Here is a 15,924-nt window from a genome sequence, read left to right as displayed (position 1 = left end):
TTCCAAATCCAATTCAACTTAAGCATAATAGCCATAATCGGCTTATAGCCTTAAATCATTACATATTCGGCACATTAACTAAATAAAATTTACATTCTCTCTGCCATATTAATTTAGCTCTTAGGCATATAAGAAGGAATCAAGCTTAAACACTTAAGAACTTACCTTGAACGTTGCCGAACGATTACAACGGCTATTTGATTACTTTCTCTTTTCCCTTATCCGAATTTGCCCCTCTATGCTCTTGAGCTTAAATTCAAAGATTTTAAACTAGTCATTATTCGACTATTCTAGCATCACTTTCAAAATATAATATATATATATTCGAATTTCACACCTACTGATCATAGTAAGCTTATAAGAAATCAATAAGCAACTCATTAACAAATTTTTGTCAATGTTTACCACATAATCATAATTTCACTGCAAGCTGTCTACCTGAGCAACAGTCACTAAATCATTTATAACTAGAGCTACGAAACTCCAAATCAAGTACCGTTAATTTTCCCTGAAAATAGACTCATATATCTTTTATCCATAAAATTTTAAGAATTTTTGGTTTGGCCAATCAATACCAGATTTTTCTTAAAGTTTCCCCTGTTTCACTATTTGACTAATCTGACCACTCCTCACTACGAATCAATTTTCTCATTTTACAGAATTCAAAATATGTTCTCGTTTATTTCATTTGAAACTAGACTCATAAGGAGTCTAATAATATAAATTTCATCTTATGATAATTTTTGTACAATTTATAATGATTTTATAAAAAGAGAACAGAGGATCTAGAAGTCATTCTAACCCTGTCCCACATCACTTCAAATATCTCATTATCGGCAATTCTTTTACTTACACGGTTTCTTTTATAAGAAACTAGACTCATTAATATTTAATTACATAATTTATTCAGCTTCTAACTCATCTCCCACAATTTATGGTGATTTTCCAAAATCATGTTACTGCTGCTGTCCCAAGCAGATTTATTACCAATGCACTCTTTCACACATAACTTGCATGCATGTTATTTAAACATGCATATCACAAATCAATCATCACATACCTATAACTTCACTTAAGCATAATCTTCCTTTCATCATTTTAAAGCACAACATTACTCAATATTATCCAAGTTCACATTCGGCCATAATACACACAACATGTTAGCCGATTTTTCCCCTTAGCATCTAAGGCACATGCATGCTCATTTGCTTGGCTCAACTTCATCTATTCTCCATTTTTCATCAAAATAACATGAAACAACAACCATTTATCTCATTTCCATTCATGACCGAATGCTCACAACACAACCAAATATCAAAAATATGCTTCATGGGTTAAGGTAGAAACAAGAAAAACCCATGAACATCAAAATAGAAGCAAAGCACCATGAACTTACCTTGGATTTTTCTTCCCCTAGTGACCGAATTTTTCAAGAGCTTTTTCCCCTCTTGCTCTCCTATTTTCGGCTATGAAGAACAAGGATGAAAAAAAAACCTTGTCTTTTACTTCCTTTTGTTATTTTATTACTAACATTTTATGACACAAAATAACATATATTATTTGTGCCATACTTATGCCATAATTTCAATAAAAAAAATTGCACAAATGCTTATCATGCCCATCATGGCTGGCCACTATGTTTTAAGGTGGGAAATTTGACATGCAAATTCACCTATTTCATACTATAAGCTATTTGGCCACTACAAATTAGCCTATAGCATTTTCAAAAATTTTCACATGAGTCCTATTTCATAATTTCACTCACAAATGGCAAAATCAAAGCATGAAATTTTCACACATGCACTTTCACATGAAAAAAACATAGAATATAACATCTAATTATTTTTGTGACTCGGTTTTGTGATCCAGAAACTACGTTCCGACTAGGGCCAAATTAGGGTTGTCACACACATACCCTGCCAGGTAAAAGAAGGTAGATTTCCTAACTTGGAATTTAAAAAATCTGAGTCTTTAAAATATTTGGTTTTCAAAGTAGCTGCTAATAAAGAATAAGGATTACGTAACAAATGCCAACCCTGTTTGGTCAATAATGCAATATTAAAATATGACAAATTACAAAAGCCTATACCACCCTATTCCTTAAGCATGTATAGTATTCTCCAATCGCACCAGTGCATGCCTCGCTTTCTATGACTTTTCCCCCACCAAAAAGACCCTATAATATTCTCCATTTCTATGCAAAAAGACTTTGACAGTAGAAAGCAAAACATTGCACATGTAGGAATTGCTTGTAAAATAACTTTAATAAATACCTTTTTTCCACTTTATGAAAAATTTCTAATATTTCAGCTATTTATCTTCTATTTTAGTCTGTCTTTCAAACCTTGGAATGCCATTTTTGTTCCTTTCCTCACCATACTCGGTAAACCCAGGTACTTTTCTGGGTCTATAGAGCAACGAACATTAAGTGCCTGGAAAGCCATATCGTTATTCTACTCAGACACATTAGCATTGAAGAAAGCAGTGGACTTGTTAGAGCAAGATTCATATTCACTAAAAATATTTTGAATCACATTTATCCCCTTTTCTGTAACTTCTCCAAACAATATGCAATCATCCACAAACATGATGTGGGTTATTGGTGATGTAATCCTACTAACTTTTACTACTGCAATTTGCCCTTTTTGTCTAGCTAATCTCATAAAAGAAGATAACCCCTCTCTACAAAACAAAAATAAGATCTCCTTGGCGCAACCCTCTAGATGGTTTGAAGCTAGCTCATTCTTCTCCATTTATTAATACTGAATACTTCACTATACTTATACAATATAGAATAAAATCAATAAAAGGACAAGCAAAGCCCATCTTTAACATCATACCTCTAAGAAAAGGTCATTCCACTCAATCATAAGTCTTACTCATGTCTAGTTTTAATGCCATGAATCCTTTTCGCCCTGATCTTTTATTCTTAAAAGTGTGAAGCACCTCATACACCAGCAAAACATTGTCAGTTATGAGACTGCCTGGCACAAAAGCACTTTAAGAATCGTCAATACAAACATTAAGAACTTTTTGTAGTCGATTAGCAATAGTCTTGGCAATAATCTTATAGATAATCATGCAAAGACTTATAGGGCGAAAGTTTTAAGATTGAGAGGATTTAAAATTTGGAATTAAAACTATATTTGTTTCATTAAAACCTTCCAAAGAGTTTCCATTATTCAGTATATCCAAGAAAAAAACACTAGTACCTTTGCCAATAATATGCCAAAACTTCTACTAAAAAAATGCCAGAAAACCATTTGAACCCGATACTTTTGTAGGCATGCCTCTGAGATTTCTTCCTCTGTATAAGCTACCAACAAGCTTTGATTCATGCTTTTTGTAATACAATTGGGAACCCTGACAAGATGTGAAGAAGCAAGGAAGAGTTGTAGCCATTCATCACTAGTAACCCTTTTATCTATTATTTCTCATATATTTCTTTCCATCACGCTTGCCTTCTCCCATGTGAACCAAAGCCTCGAATATCCAATGTATCCTAATTGGAAATCCTCCAAAGTTCTACGAAATTCATCCATTTTGGCCTCTTCTCTTAACAGTCCTCCTTGTTTTTCATGCTCATAGAGGATATCATCGAAGTCTCCACAAACCAGCCACGGTAGATTATTACGCCTCCCCAACCTCCAAAGTAAATCCCATGTTTTAGGCTTAATTCTCACATTTGTGCCCCTATAAAAGCCCGTAAACCTCCAACATGGAATTTCTTTCGTTTCTTGAATTTCAACATTAATATGATTATTGGATACACTTCTTAGAGTAACTAAATGTCCCCCATTCCATATTATGCTCAAATCCCCACCTGTGCCATCAACAAAAACGTCAATACCATTAAAAAAAACCACACGGTCACCTAACGTTCTCCATCTGGTTAGCATTCAGTTTTGTCTCCAGAAAGAAGATAATTTGGGGATGATGAATTTTCAACATGTACTGAAGTCTTTTACTGCTTGTGGACTCCCCAATCGACGATCATTTTAGCAAAATATTTTCATTTCTTTCGGTCGGCATACCTACTGGCAGCCGCTAATATCTCTCGATTATCAGCAGAATGCCTATCAATGATCTCTAGTGAATCCTGAATAGTAGAAACGTTAGAAGTCGAATAGTCAAATCTTTAATGCTTTTTACCCTCCATATTTTCAAGTGGATCGCCTTCTAAATCACAATCCATAATTATCAAATCAGATCTTTCTTGATTTCAACACCCTTCAAATTAAAACCCATCATCTGATAACTGTAGGACAACAAATCCTTTCCAAAATTACAACGTGATCCTTGTCCATTATGTTGACCAATCAAATCTTTTTTAAATGTGGAACCTTCCAAATTAATTCCAAGAATTGGATTAATATTAGCCCACGATTCTCTCCCCTAATTTTGGCTTGAATTTTGACCTGCTTGCTGTCCATTACGTTTTTTTTCCGAAAAAAGTATCATCTCCCTCCTCTCTCAGCCAAATGCTATTCACTGTAGTAGCTCTCATTAGTTGTGCATGCAACAACAAACCCCAAACCATTTCCATATCTTGCATACCATGATTTAACCTTATCAAACAAAAATTATTCCCATGGCTTAGACAACCACATAAGAAGTAGAACAGGGTTAATTTTTCACATTCAAATTTTGCATAAGTAAAATTTGAAGCATAAATCATAATTTTCTTTCGTCTTTTTAGAGGCTTTCGGACATCAATCTGGACTTGGATGCGCAGAAAATTTTTGAAACCACGAGATAACTACTTTGTATCATATTCCAAATATTTGCCAATGAAGTTTCCAAATTACATCGCTATTGATTCTTTGAAGAACCCTAGTGGTAAATCATGAATCTAGACCCACTAATCTAAATACATCAATAGAATTGACATCGGGTCTTCATTATCTTCTATCCTATGGATGATTAACAAATGGTTGTCGAAAGTCCAAAGAGCACCTATAATCAGCTGACTGGTATCTAATTCATTAAAGAATTTAAATAAAAAAATATTTTCACCCAAATCATAAATTTGCACTCCCTCCAATAGGTGCCATAAATTAGCCATCGTGTTTCTCATGGCTTGGAAATAGACCACACTAGCATTCAAGAAACATCCTACCAAATAGAAACTGTACGTTGAATTCTGATGTTTAACTTCATCTGGAACAAGAAAATCTTCTTCTTCTTCATTGTCTAAACTTAGATCTACTAATCCCCTTTCCATCACTTTTCCATATCAAAGAGTGACCACTCCTCACCAAAATCGATTAAAAATTGCGACAACGAAAGAACATAAAGAAAACACAACTAAAAAGGAGAATAAAATGCGTGCCAAAAGGTAGACTAAGACATGCCAAAGGAAGAATTTCAAAATTTATATTTTATGGTTTTTTAAATTGGGGAGTATTATTTAAAATAGGTGTTGTAGAGTTGAGTATATTAAAATTTTAAATATATAAATCAATAGAATACTTCATACATTTTCAACTTGTTTATTGTGTTTTAAATAATTACCAATACAAAAACTCATTAAAAATAATAAAATACACAAAAGAGTATATGGGATTAAAATAGGCCATAAAAGCTTAGCTCCAACAAGACACAAAACCCTAACCTCTTGGAGCACTCAACAATCGCCCCGTCTAAGAGAGAGTGCTAGTGATATGGCCACGACCCGAGACCCTCATAAAGTTGGCGTGGAACCTTGGGAAATGCCATTGGGGTTTATCGAGAGTTCGTGGAAAAGCAAGCCAAGCAACCTTTACAACTTGATTCGAGCTCATCTAGCTCGTACCTAGCTCATTGAGCTCATTTCAAGACGTTTTAGTTTATGCATAGTTTGTTGAAAATAAACATTTAATTTGGTTTTAGTGAAATTAGTTTATTTAGTTTAAATAATTAATGTTGAGATTAAATATGTCAAAATCTGGACATTTTAATTAATGTTTAATGTGTCTTAGTTTAATATATGTTTAATAGTTGTTTTAATATGTCTAAGTATAAACAAATTAATTTCATGTTTCAATTAATTTGTCCAGCCGAATTTAATATGTCTTGGCCAAATTAACTAGCTGAATTTATTTGTTTCAGGTACATACATGGACGGCTTAAATGTGGTGTGCTTCTGATTTCTCTTCTCTAAGCAAATTTTATGAACATCAAGGGCCATAGGAGAGTTGCTGTTCTCTATTCTCCAAGTTGCCACTTCGTGGACACTAACAGCCCAAGAGCTTCCACATTCTGGAAATTCCTTTCACATTAGTTGTCCATTCCGTTTGGGGCATTCACACACAAAGGCTACTCAATTCCATTTGTTCACACTCAAAAACCGTTGAAGCCCCAAGCTAGCTTTAATAAGTTCAAAACCATTCAGCTAATCAAAGCAGCACATTAAAGCAAGTGCACACCTCTTGGCCGAACCTAAGCAAGTCCATTCAGCTCAACATTTATTTCACCCAGCTTGAAAGCTTCAAAGGACGTTCTAGGAAGCTTCATGGAAGTTTCAGCTCCATTAAGTTGATACTTGCTGTCCATTCAGCTCTCCAAAGTGCCTATTCGGCTAGCCTAGTACTTAAGCTATAAATATAAAGCTCTTAAGATGTATTTCGTACTTTTTGCCCATTTTATGAATATTATACTTCTTGTGAGTGTTTAACTCTCATAGTTCTCTCTAGAATGAATTGGCTTATTAAGACAAGTCTTCTGGCGTCAATCCTGTCTATTCTTTGAACTTATCACTTGTTTAAGTGTGGCGTTCATCTATACCTCTGGTTCCTATCTTCTATAGATAGCGGGTCAAGGTTCTTTAGCTTTTAAAACCGAATTCGTCTAAGTGCTACTATAAGTTTCGGGTCAACATAGCCTATTGTGTTGGTTCATACTTTAGCCTTAGCTGAAACCATTTCATTGTTAACTAAACCTTCTTAAAACCACTTTGTAGCCTATCTTTCTCAATTTCGAGCCTATTTTGCAAACAACTCAACCTTACTTAATTTTACGATTGGGTAATCTAAATGACTCGAATCATCATCGAAGTAAGTTCATATCATTTGGTATCAGAGTTGGTAAAAATTAAGTAAGTATCGACATTTTTAGCATTCTCGGGTTGTAATTAGTTGAAAAAAATTGAAAAAAAGAATATATATTTGTTGTACAAATTCGAAAATATTAAAAAAAGAGAAGAGGTTACGATATATATAAAAGAAAGCTAGTTGTACAAAGTTCTTTTGCCCGATTCTACATCATTCATCATCTTATCAAATTCGGCCACACTTCAAACCCTCTCACTTTGTTTCTAGCCTATCCTTTTGTCCTAACATCAATCCCTACCCAATTGATCATCACTTTTGCAAAATCAATTCCACAACGATTGCTGATCTGTCTAAGTTGTCCATTGAGAACTTAGAGAGGTGAACTTGAGTGGAAAAAGGCAAGAGTGCAGTGAGCTCAACCTAGCGAGTAAAAGCCAAAGTATGTGAAATTTCTTTGTGAGAGAAGTTGTGAGATTTGTTGTATGATTAAACACTATGTCAAGGAGTCTGGAAAGGAATCCAATGGATGGTGGTAGAGTACGTCCTATGAGGAACATTGCTCCTAGAGGTGGAGTGCCTGATTTGGCTCAACAAGCAATGTGGCTAGAATTCCAAAGATTGCTCCGCAATGAATTAGAACAAATACATGAGCATTTGGGACAATTGGACGACCAATCCAACGAGTAAGAACTCCATAAATTCTAAGGCAAGAACTCAAACATCCTAGGCAAAATTGAGAAGACCTTTATGAGCCTAGTGATAATGAAAGTGACCAATCTTCGGTTTGTAGTGAAAGGCAACAAGGCCATAGAAATCGAGGCCTTAGAGAAAGAAATCGGGTTGATGACGACCTTAAGAACATCAAGATGGCCATTCCCCCTTTCCAAGGGAAAAATGACCCCGAGGCGTATTTGGAGTGGGAGAAGAAAATTGAACTTGTCTTCGAGTGCCACAATTACTCAGAGAGTAAGAAAGTGAAGCTTGCGGACATAAAGTTCTTGGGTTATGCTATTGTATGGTGGGATCAACTTGTGATGAGTCGAAGAAGGAACGGGAAGAGACCCATCTCGAATTGGGCCAAGATGAAGGCAGTCATGAGGAAACATTTCATTCTATCTTACTATCACCAAGAATTATACCAACGATTGTAAAACCTTACCCAAGGAAACCGGAGTGTTGAGGATTACTATAAAGAAATAGAGGTGGCCATGATCCGAGCTGACGTCGAGGAAGATCATGAGGCAACGCTGGTTAGATTTCTTGCTGGGTTAAACCGTGACATCGCCAATGTAGTGGAATCAAAACACTATGTCGAAGTGATGGACATGGTTTACATGGCTATCAAGGTGGAGAAGCAACTCAAGCGCAAAGGATCTGTTCGAGGCTCTTCCAACCCTAACGCAATCTCAAAATGTGGCCAAGGCATTAGGAAGGAAGATTCACTAAGTCGTGAGAAAGAACAAATGGTGCTTGCAAAGACTAATAAGCCTAGTGGCTAATCTAGCAAAAATAAGATCGAGGTTGTTCCTAATCGATCGCGAGACATCAAGTGCTTTAAGTGCCAAGGGAGGGGACACATTGCTAGTCAATGTCCCAATCAATGAGTTATGGTGGTTCAAGCAAATGGTGAAATTGAATCCAAGGAGGATAAGGAGGAAAAGCTCGAAGTACCTACTAAAGAAGAAGAAAATTTAAAATACGCCGTGGAGGGAGAAATCCTTGTCATTAAATGGAGTTTGAGCCTACAAAATGCTAAAAAAAAGTAGCAAAGGGAGAACCTATTCCACACGAGTTGCCATGTTCAAGGCAAGGTGTGTAGTTTGATAATTGACGGAGGAAGCTGTACTAATGTTGCGAGTAGCATGATTTTAGAGAAAATTGGCCTAGCAACAACCAAGCACCTCAATCCCTACAAGTTGTATTGGCTCAACGAGGATGGAGAACTCAAGGTTACCAAGCAAGCCCATGTTCTATTCTCCATTGGCAAGTATCAAGAAGAAGTAATGTGTGATGTGGTGTCGATGCACATCGGCCATCTACTCTTGGAAAGATCGTGGCAATCCAACCCGCATACAATCCACGATGCTCATACGAATAGATATACAATTAGACACTTAAGAAAGAATATAACATTAGCACTTCTCACCCCAAAGTAAGTGTATGAGGATCAACTTAAATTGAAAAATTCTGTGGAAAAAATCGAGAGAATAGAGTAAAGTTTGTGAGAAGAAAATGAGTGGAGAAAAAGAGAGAGAAATTAAAAATGAAATGAGTGAAAAGGAGAGGAATGTTTTAATTAATCGACGTGCGAGTTGCCTTTGTGTTGTTCCTTCAATTTAGGTTCCTAAAGATTCATGTGGCAAATGTCATCTTCAATACCTTCTTGATAAGAGTTGGTTCAAGTTGATCAACAAAGGTAAGATCGTAGATGACCTTAGACCATAAGTGCTTAAAGGTAAGCAAGGTAAGGGTTCTATAGTAATTGAGTCTCAACAATTCCACTTGAATGTTATTGACAAGATTTACGAAGACTTAGTTTTCGAAAGAGCTCTGCACCTTGACTTGGCTAATTGCGATTCTCTGATTGTTGATGATTTCATTTAAAATATTAGCATAAAGAGTTTTTCTACTAATGATTATGGCGTTTGCAAGTTTGTTGATGAAGTAAGATTAAATCAGCACAAACAAAATTTGGTTTTGTGTAATAAAGAGTTATCACGTAAAACACCTAATATTTTTGTTTGTTATGGGTGTAACACCCCTAACCCATATTTGTCACCAGAATAGGGTTACGAGGAATTACTGGATAATACACCTCATTCACATACGTTTAAGCATTCATAATCAAAATCCATTCAACACATTCACATTGTCCTTTCTAAGGTCTTACGAGACCTTAAAACATGCTTAGAAGTGGTTCGAGACTAAACCGATAACATTTGCAAACTTTGAGAAACGTAGAAAATTTTTCAACATTAAAGGGTCACACACCCTTGTGAACAGGCTGTGTGCCTCACACGGCTACTCCGTGTGAAAACAGGGCAAACATACTGACTTGCATCACACGGCCGAGGACATGCCCGTGGGAAAACTGGAGGGGTTTCTGACTTGTGTCACACGACCGACCACACGCCTATGTGCCAGCTTGTGTGTCACACACGGCCAGTAGACACACCCATGTGTCTAGGTTATGCCAAACCTATAAGGTATACTGACTTTAATTCGAAGGGTTACCCTAGGGGACACCCAACCGTGTAGCATGGCCATGTGTCGCATACGGCTGAGACACACGCCCGTGTGGACAAAAATAGGCCATTTGTAAAGCTAATTTGCCACCCTTCTTTCATGCACACAAAGTAATTAAAATAGTACCAATTCATTACATATATAGGCAGCCAAAACATGCCAATTCATACACATATCATGCCATCTATCCTCAACCATTTCAACTACTCAATTCTATATACAAAACATACCAAATCATCAAGCCAAAATCATCACAACTTACATAAGTTCCAAATGTATTATCATCACCTTTTCATCAACTAAATCATGCCTTTTAAATATATCAATTTGTCATCTATAAATCATACCATAATATACCATTTCATCATCTCAAAACCAAACCACAACATGCCATCTTTCCAACATTAATACACCAATTTACAACCAACCAAAATAGTAATCATATAACCATACCAAACAAGCTAGCATATAAGACATTATATACATCACATATATATATCACTTATCAAACACAATTCAAGCCAACTTAAATGTCTATATATACCAACATTTACAAGCCAAATCTCATGGCTAAAATCATAACTCAAAACATATCAATATGACACTAGCTTATACATGCCATATACCATATATACAAAGCTCCAAAAGTACCAATGAGATGATCGATAGTGTGATGACGTTTTCCCTACAATCCCCGAGTCCAAGCTAGCTTCGATAATCTATAAAATAGTAGAAAATAAACACAGTAAGCTTTAAAAGCTTAGTAAGCCATACACAAATAAATCATCTCATGAATCAATATCATTTCCATCAATTAAGCAAGATATGAATAAGCACATCTAAATAAACATTCAAGTTCACAAACCTTTCTCATTGTACACATATTCAATATCATAATTGAATTCATCAAATACTTCTCTTTTCAATAATCGTATGAATCTCGTATGTACCTGAGTCGTTTAACTCATTCACACATTCTTTCTTAACTTGACTTTGCCCGTTGAATCGTTTGGAATCGTTAAGGATACTCAGCAATCACATATAGCTCATACAATGCCATATCCCAGATATGGTCTTACATGTTATCACATATCATTGCCACTGTCCTAGACTGGGTTTTACATGTAATCGATTAATGATGCAAATGTCCCAGACATGGTCTTACACGTAATCACAATACAATGCCAATGTCCCAAACATGGTCTTACATGTAACCACATCTCAGTAACCTAATGTCATGACATTCGTATCCCTTACTATTCCTAAAGTTCGTACGACTCTGTTGATTCTTGCTCGTAATTGTTCTTTCAGCATTCATAACAATTCAATGACAAGTAAACGCATATAATTCAATTTAAAGACATTTATTTGCATATGAACTTATCTCATAGTCGGAATAGAGGGACTGGATCGACTATTCAATAACTTTAGATTTCCCTCGATCTAAATCTGATTTCTTTCGTTCTTGATCTAAACACATTCAAAATTAACTCATTTATTCACCAAACCATTCAATTTAGTCCACAAACACATATATGGGCATTTTTGCACTTTAGCCACTAAAGTTCCACATTTATTCAATTTAGTCCCTAATTCACAAAAACACAAATTACACAAAATTTAATAAAACCCATGCTTAGCCGAATCCTCTATAGGTTCCTAGAAGCCCATATTTTTCATCTATTTCACAATTTAACTCCTCAATTTACACTTTTCTCAATTTAATCCCTAATATACGTTTTTACTCAAAATCACTTTACAAAACATGTATATCAAACACCAAGCTTTTCATCATCAACATTCAAAAACATCAAGCCATCATCAATGACATTTTACAAAATCTTCATCAAATTAAAAAATTAAAGCACAGGATAGCTAGTACTCAAAGCAACGGTCACAAAAACATAAAAATCATCAAAAATCAAGCAAAAAGCTTCCTATCCCTTATTTTCTTTCTATTTTTGATTGAAAAGATGAATGAATGAATCATCTTTTGTTTTGATTTTGTTTAATTAAACTTAATTTTAAAATTACAAAAATAACCTTTATTAATACATTAATAAAACACCTAATAGTTGGTTATTTATGACAAATTCCACTAACCATGGTCTAATCACATCATAAGGACCTCATATTTAATAAGGCATAGCAATTAAACACTTTTATCAAATAGAATGCAACTTTTACATTTTACACGATTTAGTCCTTTTCTCAAATTAACCACTTAAACGATAAAATTATTTCACACATATATAATCACATGCTGTAAACGCAAAAATAATATTAAAATAATTTTACAACCTCAGATTTGTGGTTCTAAAACCACTGTTCTGATTTAGCTAAAATTGGGTTGTTACAATGGTAATGTGAATCCTCTAAATTGTTGTACATGTTTGTGCAAGTCTATTCGAATGAGATTTAAGAGGTTTGATTGTTTGAATATGTGTGTGTTTAAATCCTTTTTGTTTAGCATGTGTGGGTCATTGGAGATAAAGAATCACTTGTTGCATTTTGGAACTAGTGATCAAACTCGTGCGTTCAAACCTAGAGTTCGATATTCTAGGTCGTCATTGAGAGAAATCAAGCATCCTAAACTTTGTGAGAAAAATGTGTGAACAATTTATGCTTATTTGATGCTCTGCTTGTAACTAAGAAAATGAAACTTGTGAACTCTGATTATGACTTCAAATTGTTCCCTGTTCCTTCTATGTCGCCGGTTATGAAATTCTTGATTCATTATGAAAAGGTAAGACCAATCTATATTTTTGAATCTGGAAATGGTTTATGTGCTCAAGTTTGGAATAAGAATTTGGGAAGTACTTTGGTGTTTATAATTCCTAGTGTCACTAATTCATTTCATTCTTGTGTAGGAGATACTTTGAAATAGTTCCCTCCTAAAGAGGGAGGGCATGTAAATAACCTGTTTTCTTTTTGAGGCATGTGTGATTATCAGGTTCTTGAGAGCAATTTTTCAAATTCATCAACCAAGAGGCTTGTGACGATGAAAGATTTTTCACGAGCAAATGGCCCGATTTGAGGACAAATTGCTTCAAAGAAGGAGGGGATGATACAGCCACGACCCGATACCCTCCTAGAGTTGGCGTGGAACCTGGGGAAATACCATTGGGGTTTATCGAGAGTTCATGGAAAAGCAAGCCAAGCAACCTTCACAACTTAATTCGAGCTCATATAGCTCGTACCTAGCTCATTGAGCTCATTTCGAGATGCTTTAATTTATGCGTAGCTTGCTGGAAATAAACATTTAATTTGGTTTTAGTTAAATTAGTTTATTTAGTTTAAATAATTAATGTTGAGATTAAATATGTCAAAATCTGGGCATTTTAATTAAGGTTTAATGTGTCTTAGTTTAATACATGTTTAATAGTTGTTTTAATATGTTTAAGTATAAGACATTAATTTCATGTTTCAACTAATTTGTCCAGTTGCATTTAATAGTCTTGGCCAAATTAACTAGCTGAATTTATTTTTTTTAGGTACATACATGGATGGATTAAATGTGGTGTGCTACTGATTTCTCTTCTCTAAGAAATTTTTCGTGAGCATCAAAGGCCATAGGAGAGTTGTTGTTCTCTCTTTTCCAAGCTGCCATTTCGTGGACACCAATAGCCCAAGAGCTTTCACATTGCTGGAAATTCCTTTCACATTAGTTGTCCATTTCGTTTGGGGCATTCACACACAAAGGCTACTCAATTCCATTTGTTCACATTAAAAACTGTTGAAGACCCCAAGCTGAATTTAATAAGTTCAAAACCATTCAGCTGATCAAAGCAGCACATTAAAGCAAGTGCACACCTCATTGCCGAACCTAAACAAGCCCATTCATCTCAACATTTATTTCACCCAACTTGGAAGCTTCAAAGGATGTTCTAGAAAGCTTCATGGAAGTTTCATCTCCATTAAGCTGATACTTGCTATCCGTTTAGCTCTCCAAAGTCTCTATTCGGCTAGCCTTGTACTTGAGCTATAAATATGAAGCTTTTAAGATGTATTTCAGGCTTTTTTCCCATTTTATGAATATTATACTTCTTGTGAGTGTTCAACTCCCATAGTTCTCTCTAGACTGAATTGGCTTATCAAGACAAGTCTTGTGGCGTTAACCTTGTCTTTTGTTTGAACTTATCACTTATTTAAGTGTGGGGTTCATCTATACCTTTGGTTCCTATCTTCTATAGATAGTGGGTCAAGGTTCTTTAGCTTTTAAAACCGAATTCATCTAAGTGCTACTATAAGTTTCGGGTCAACATAGCTTATTGTGTTTGTAACACCTCTAACCCGTGACCGTCGCCGGAAATGGGTTACGAGACATTACTGAACAAAAGCACAGTTCTGAACATATTCATATTAACACAAAACATATTCATATATATATATAAAGCATACAACTAAATAAATATTAAACATACATAAGAAAAAAATAATTAATAAAAAAAACATATCACATGTCATTTTGTTCATTAGCATATGTGGCATTATCAACTATCACAAAAGTTCAAATATGTTTCATTAAACGATAAAATCTTATACTTTAATAATGAAATATATCCGACTCAGTTCACATAACATACTTATGTCCAATGCCATAAAGTGTTAAGACCTAATTTAAACATGATAACATCATTTAATACACAAGCTAAATATAATGTTCGACTATTGTGTATTCAAATTTAACATATCTCAATCAATATGCTAATTCCATAACAAAATTTCAATATATATATCCAAATCATTTTCTTACCACTTTCGACTACCAAATTTAATCATTAAAATCATACTAATTACACCATTCAACTTAAGTTAGAAATTTACCGTTTGCAATTTTTGAATACCAATATAAAATTTGTCTCTATTTAACTATTTATTAACTAACAAAACATACCTCATAAACATTCATTATTTAACTTCATCAACCATACTTGTTTTATCAATCATTCAAATATAATATAAACATTTACATTTCCATTACGAACCAAAACAAATCGACCAATACTCATTCGATTATACATATATATATTTTTAACATAATTATTTCATTCCAACATTAAGCCGATTTAATAAACCATTCATAAGACAAACCAAATTCATCATAATAAACCCTTACCAAATTCGAACTCAGCCATATAACATTTAATACCCATTTCACATATTAACACCTATATCATCATAACAACCAATTTCATATATGTTTTACCTATACAAAACCTTAGCCAATTCAATTAAACATGCTATGAAATTATATATACACCATGATCATTACATCAACCACTTCCAAATTCACCTACCATTACCAAACTATTTCAAAAACATATAACATATATCACATAAACCATTCATGCATACCATATAGCATTATAGCCAAAAGTGAGCTCAAACCATTATTAAAACATGACCGAAATCAACATGGAAATTAAGCCATTTTCGCATGGCTCAAATTATACAAACCAAAATCCAACATTTCAAACACATTCCAACTTATACATGCCATAATTCGAGTTTAACTTATAAAGGTACCAAAACAGTGGATAGTGTGATGAACTTTGCTGACGATCCCCAAGCTTGTAACTTGATCCAAAATCTATAATACAGAAACACACATACACACAGAGTAAGCTTTTATAGCTTAGTAAGT

Source organism: Gossypium hirsutum, chromosome A02, assembly GCF_007990345.1.
Source record: "Gossypium hirsutum isolate 1008001.06 chromosome A02, Gossypium_hirsutum_v2.1, whole genome shotgun sequence".
Classification (NCBI taxonomy): domain Eukaryota; kingdom Viridiplantae; phylum Streptophyta; class Magnoliopsida; order Malvales; family Malvaceae; genus Gossypium; species Gossypium hirsutum.
The sequence above is the reverse complement of the archived record's forward strand: the minus strand, read 5'-3'. Positions refer to the sequence as shown.